Consider the following 5,639-nt stretch of genomic DNA (forward strand, 5'->3'; position numbering starts at 1 on the left):
TCTTTCCCTTTCTTTTCCCTTGGTTTCAGGTCTTTTCTGATTTGTATGGAGTATATTTGCTGGGAACATTGATAACCTGTTAGCATTTTGTTCTGTCATTCATCTATTCTCCTCTGGACAAAATGACAAGATGAAAAAAATCACCTGAGCAAAAAGAACAAGAGGTAGTACCGTCAGCCAGGGACCTACTCAATAGAGATATTAGTAAGATGTCGGACCTAGAGTTCAAAATCATGACTTTAAAGATACTAGCTGGGCTTGAAAAAAGCATGGAAGTTATTAGAGAAAACCTTTCTGGATAAATAAAAGAACTAAAATCTAACCAAGTCGAAATCACAAAGGCTATTAATGAGATGCAAACAAAAATGGGGGCACTAACTGCCAGGATAAATGAGGCAGAAGAGAGAATCAGCGATATAGAAGACCAAATGATGGAAAATAAAGAGGCTGAGAAAAAGAGAGAGAAACAACTACAGGATCAGGAGGGCAGATTTCAAAAGATAAGCGATACGATAAGACGAAACAGCGTTAGAATAATTGGGATCCCAGAAGAAGAAGAAAGAGAGAGAGGGGCAGAAGGCATATTGGAGCAAATAATAGCAGAGAACTTCCCTAATGTGAGGAAGAAAACAGGCATCAAAATCCAGGAGGCACAGAGAACCCCTCTCAAAATCAATAAAAATAGGTCAACACCCTGACATCTAATAGTAAAACTTACGAGTCTCAGAGACAAAGAGAAAATCCTGAAAGCAGCTCGGGAGAAGAGAGATGTAACCTACAATGGTAGAAACATTAGATTGGCAACAGACCTATCCACAGAGACCTGGCAGGCCAGAAAGGACAGGCATAAAATCTTCAGAGCACTAAACGAGAAAAATATGCAGCCAAGAATACTATATATCCAGCTAGGCTCTCATTGAAAATTGAAGGAGAGAGAAAAATCTTCGAGGACAAACAAAAACTAAAGGAATTTGCAAACACGAAACCAGCCCTCCAAGAAATATTGAAAGGGGTCCTCTAAGCAAAGAGAGAGCCTAAAAGCAGCATAGATCAGAAAGGAACACAGACAATATACAGTAACAGTCACCTTACAGGCAATACAATAGCACTAAATTCATACCTTTCAATAGTTACCCTGAATGTAAATGGGCTAAATGCCCCAATCAAAAGACATAGGCTATCAGATTGGATTAAAAAACAAGACACATCAATATGCTCTCTGCAAGAGACTCATTTTAGACCCAAAGACACCCCCACATTGAAAGTGAGGGGGTGGAAAACAATTTACCATACTAATGAACAGCAAAAGAGAGCTGGGGTGGCAATCCTTATATCAGACAAATTAGATTTTAAACCAAAGACTGTAATAAGAGATGAAGAAGGACACTATATCCTACTTAGAGTGTCTATCCAACAAGAAGATCTAACAATTGTAAATACCTATGCCCCTAACATGGGAGCAGCCAATTATATAAGGCAATTAATAACAAAAGCAAAGAAACACATTGACAACAATACAATAATAGTGGGGGACTTTAACACCCACTCACTGAAATGGACAGATGATCTAAGCAAAAGATCAACAAGGAAATAAAGACTTTAAATGACGCAATGGACCAATGGACTTCACAGACATATTCAGAACATTCCATCCCAAAGCAACGGAATACACATTCTTCTCTAGTGCCCATGAAACATTCTCCAGAATAGATCATATCCTAGGTCACAAATCAGGTCTCAACCCGTACCAAAAGATTGGGATTATTCCCTGCATATTTTCAGACCACAATCCTTTGAAACTAGAACTTAAATACAAGAGGAAAGTCAGAAAGAACTCAAATACTTGGAGGCTAAAGAGCATCCTACTAAAGAATGAATGGGTCAGCCAGGAAATTAAATAAGAATTAAAAAAAATTCATGGAAACCAATGAAAATGAAAACACAACTGTTCAAAACCTTTGGGATACAGCAAAGGCAGTCCTGAGAGGAAAGTATATAGCAATACAAGCCTTTATCAAGAAACAAGAAAGGTCTCAAATACACAACCTAACCGTACACCTAAAGGAGCTGGAGAAAGAACAGCAAATAAAGCCTAAACCCAGCAGGAGAAGAGAAATCATAAAGATCAGAGCAGAAATCAATGAACTAGAAAACAAAAGAACAGCAGAAAAGATCAATGAAACTAGGAGCTGGTTCTTTGAAAGAATTAACAACATTGATAAACCCCTGGCCAGACTGATCAAAAAGAAAAGAGAAATGACCCAAATCCACAAAATCATGAATGAAAGAGGAGAGATCACAACCAACACCAAAGAAATACAAACAATTATAAGAACATATTATGAGCAACTATATGCCAGCAAATTAGATAACCTGAAAGAAATGGATGCATTCCTAGAAATGTATCAACTACCAAAACTGAACCAGGAAGAAATAGAAAACCTGAACAGATATATAACCACTAAGGAAATTGAAGCACTAATCAAAAATCTCCAAAACAAACAAAAGCCCAGGCCCAGATGGCTTCCCAGGGGAATTCTATCAGACATTTAAAGAAGAATTAATACCTATTCTCCTGAAACTGTTCCAAAAAATAGAAATGGAAGGAAAACTTCCAAACTCATTTATGAGGCCACCATTACCTTGATCCCAAACCCAGACAAAGACCCCATCAAAAAGGAGAATTACAGACCAATATCCTTGATGAACATGGATGCAAAAATTCTCACCAAAATTCTAGCCAATAGGATCCAACAGTACATTAAAAGGATTATTCACCATGACCAAGTGGGATTTATGCCTGGGCTGCAAGGCTGGTTCAACATCCGGAAATCAATCAACGTGATACAATACATTAACAAACGAAAGAACAAGAATCATATGATCCTCTCAATAGATGCAGAAAAAGCATTTGACAAAGTACAGCATCCTTTCTTGATCAAAACTCTTCAGAGTATAGGGATAGAGGGTACATACCTCAATATCATAAAAGCCATCTAGGAAAAACCTACAGCGAATATCCTTCTCAATGGGGAAAAGCTGAGAGCTTTTCCCCTAAGCTCAGGAACGCGGCAGGGATGTCCACTCTCACCACTGCTATTCAACATAGTATTAGAAGTCCTAGCCACAGCAATCAGACAACAAAAAGAAATCCAAGGCATCCAAATCGGCAAAAAGGAAGTCAAACTCTCTCTCTCTTTGCAGATGATATGATATTGTATGTGAAAACCCAAAAGACTCCACCTAAAACTGCGAGAACTCATACAGGAATGCAGTAAAGTGGCAGGATATAAAATCAATGCACAGAAATCAGTGGCATTCCTATACACCAAAAAGACAGAGGAGAGACAAATCAAGGAGTCGATCCCATTTACAACTGCACCCAAAACCATTAGATACTTAGGAATAAATTTAACCAAACAGGCAAAGGATCTGTACTCAGAAAACTATAAAATACTCATGAAAGAAATTGAAGAAGACACAAAGAAATGGAAAAACATTCCATGCTCATGGATTGGATGAACAAACATTGTGAAGATGTCAATGCTACCTAGAGCAATCTACACATTCAATGCAATCCCCATCAAAATACCATCCACTTTTTTCAAAGAAATGGAACAAATAATCCTAAAATTTGTATGGAACCAGAAGAGACCCCGAATAGCCAGAGGAATCTTGAAAAAGAGAAGCAAAGCTGGCGGCATCACAATTCCGGACTTCCAGCTCTATTACAAAGCTGTCATCATCAAGACAGTATGGTACTGGCACAAAAACAGACACATAGATCAATGGAACAGAATAGAGAGCCCAGAAATGGACCCTCAACTCTATGGTCAACTCATCTCTGACAAAGCAGGAAAGAATGTCCCATGGAAAAAAGACAGTCTCTTCAACAAATGGTGTTGGGAAAACTGGACAGCGACATGTAGAAGAATGAAACTGGACCATTTCCTTATACCACACACAAAAATAGACTCCAAATGGTTGAAAGACCTAAACGTGAGACGGGAGTCCATCAAAATCCTAAAGGAGAACACAGGCAGCAACCTCTTCGACCTCAGCCGCAGCAACTTCTTCCTAGAAACAGCACCAAAGGCAAGGGAAGCAAGGGCAAAAATGAACTATTGGGACCTCATCAAGATAAAAAGCTTTTCCACAGCAAAAGAAACAGTCCACAAAACCAAAAGACAACCAACAGAATGGGAGAAAATATTTGCAAATGACATATCAGATAAAGGGCTAAAATCCAAAATCTAAAGAACTTATCAAACTCAACACCCAAAGAACAAATAATCCAATCAAGAAATGGGCAGAAGACATGAACAGACGTTTTTCCAAAGAAGACATCCAAATGGCCAACAGACACATGAAAAAGTGCTCAACATCACTCGGCATCAGGGAAACCCAAATCAAAACCTCAATGAGATACCACCTCACACCAGTCAGAATGGCTAGAATTAGCAAGTCAGGAAACGACAGATGTTGGCGGGGATGTGGAGAAAGGGGAATCCTCCTACACTGTTGGTGGGAATGTCAGCTGGTGCAACCCCTCTGGAAAACAGTATGGAAGTTCCTCAAACAGTTGAAAATAGAGCTACCGTACAATCCAGCAATTGCACTACTGGGCATTTACCCCAACGATACAAATGTAGGGATCCGGAGGGGTACGTGCACCCCAATGTTTATAGCAGCAATGTCCACAATAGCCAAACTGTGGAAAGAGCCAAGATGTCCATCGACAGATGAATGGATAAAGAAGAAGTGGTATATATACACAATGGAATATTATGCAGCCATCAAAAGGAGTGAGCTCTTGCCATTTGCAACGACGTGGATGGAAATGGAGGGTGTTATGCTGAGTGAAATAAGTCAATCAGAGAAAGACCTGTATCATATGACCGCACTGATATAAGGAATTCTGAATCTCAGGAAACAAACTGAGGGTTGCTGGAGTGGTGGGGGGTGGGAGGAATGGGGTGGTTGGGTGATAGACAGTGGGTAGGGTATGTGCTATGGTGAGTGCTGTGAATTGTGCAAGACTGTTGAATCACAGGTCTGTACATCTGAAACAAATAATGCAACATATGTTAAGAAAAAAGAAAAAGAAGAAGATAGCAGGAGGGAAGAATGAAGGGGAGTAAGTCAGAGGGTGAGACGAACCATGAGAGACGATGGACTTTGAAAAACAAACTGAGGGTTCTAGAGGGGAGGATGGTGGGGGGATGGGTTAGGCTGGTGATGGGTATTAAAGAGGGCACGTTCTGCGTGGCGCACTGGGTGTTATGCACAAACAATGAATCATGGAACACTACATCAAAAACTAATGATGTAATATATGGTGATTAACATAATAAAAAAAATTTAAAAAAAAGAAAAAGAACAACACATGGGAGTAGACACTTAGTGATCTATAGCTAACCATATAGACTATGTCAAACAAGTCCCAATAAAATACATCAATTCAAGGTAAATGATGATCTTTGGAATGAGAAGGTATTTTTAAATCCTGTCACTCTTGGTTTTAATGTATGAAACTTTACATAGGAAACATAATCTCTCTGAGCTTCCATTTCCTCAACTGAAAAATAGAGAGAATAATATCTATCTTGAAAGGGGAACTTAACCTATTAAACATGGCA

The sequence above is a fragment of the Callorhinus ursinus genome, unplaced genomic scaffold (assembly GCF_003265705.2).
Source record: "Callorhinus ursinus isolate GAN/ISIS: 27379988/994484 unplaced genomic scaffold, GSC_fseal_2.0 scaffold42, whole genome shotgun sequence".
NCBI classification, from domain to species: Eukaryota; Metazoa; Chordata; class Mammalia; order Carnivora; family Otariidae; genus Callorhinus; species Callorhinus ursinus.